This window comes from Triticum aestivum, chromosome 4B (genome assembly GCF_018294505.1).
Source record: "Triticum aestivum cultivar Chinese Spring chromosome 4B, IWGSC CS RefSeq v2.1, whole genome shotgun sequence".
NCBI classification, from domain to species: Eukaryota; Viridiplantae; Streptophyta; class Magnoliopsida; order Poales; family Poaceae; genus Triticum; species Triticum aestivum.
In genome coordinates this window covers 450,034,139-450,035,579 of record NC_057804.1, presented here as the reverse complement: position 1 = coordinate 450,035,579, position 1,441 = coordinate 450,034,139, and positions in this window count along the sequence as shown.

Below are 1,441 nucleotides of genomic sequence, written 5' to 3'. Positions count from 1 at the left end.
GTTTGTTAATCGTGGTAATCACTCCGAGAACCCAAAACAGTGAGTAATAGTCCATGAAACGGGCCAGAATCGGCAAAAACTGCGATTGTTGATGACCAAACGTAAATGCATCCCAGGGTTTGTTAATCGTGGAAATCACTCTGGGACCCCAAAACAGTGAGTAATAGTCCATGAAACGGGCCAGAATCCACCAAAACTGGCAGTGTTGATGACTGAAACGTAAACGCATCCCAGGTTTTGTTAATCATGGAAATCACTCTGGGACCCAAAACAGTGAGTAATAGTCCATGAAACGGGCCAGAATCGGCCAAAACTGCCAGTGTTGGTGACCGACACGTAGACGCATCCCAGGGTTTGTTAATCGTGGTAATCACTCCGGGACCCCAAAACAGTGAGTAATAGTCCATGAAACGGGCTAGAATCGGCCAAAACTGCCAGTGTTGATGACCGACATGTAAGCGCACCCTTGGGTTGATTAACTATGGAAATCGCTTCGGGACCCCAAAACGGTGAGTAATAATCCAAGAAATGGGCCAGAATCGGCCAAAACTGCGAGTGTTGATGACCAACACGTAAACGCATCACAGGGTTTGTTAATCGTGGAAATCACTCTGGGACCCCAAAACAGTGAGTAATAGTCGATGAAACGGGCCAGAATCGGCCAAAACTGCCAGTGTTGATGACCGACACGTAGACGCATCCCAGGGTTTGTTAATCGTGGTAATCACTCCGGGACCCCAAAACAGTGAGTAATAGTCCATGAAACGGGCTAGAATCGGCCAAAATTGCCAGTGTTGATGATAGATAAGTAAACGCATCCCAAGATTTGTTAATCGTGGAAATCACTCTGGGACCCCAAAACAGTGAGTAATAGTCCGTGAAACGGGCCAGAATCGGCCAAAACTGCCAGTGTTGATGACCAACACGTAGACGCATCCCAGGGTTTGTTAATCGTGGTAATCACTCCATGACCCCAAACCAGTGAGTAATAGTCCATGAAATGCGCCAGAATCGGCCAAAACTGCCAGTGTTGATGACCGATACGTAAACGCATCCCAGGGTTTGTTAATCGTGGTAATCACTCTCGGACCCCAAAACAGTGAGTAATAGTCCATGAAACGGGCCAGAATCGGCCAAAACTGTGAGTGTTGATGACCGACACGTAAACGCATCCCAGGATTTGTTAATCGTGGAAATCACTCTGGGACCCCAAAACAGTGAGTAATAGTTCATGAAACGGGCCAGAATCGGCCAAAACTGCGAGTGTTGATGACCGACACATAGACGCGTCCCAGGGTTCGTTAATCGTGGTAATCACTCTGGGACCGCAAAACAGTGAGTAATAGTCCATGAAACGGGCCAGAATCGGCCAAAACTGCCACTCTTGATGACCAACATGTAGACGCATCCCAGGGTTTGTTAATCGTGGAAATCACTCTCC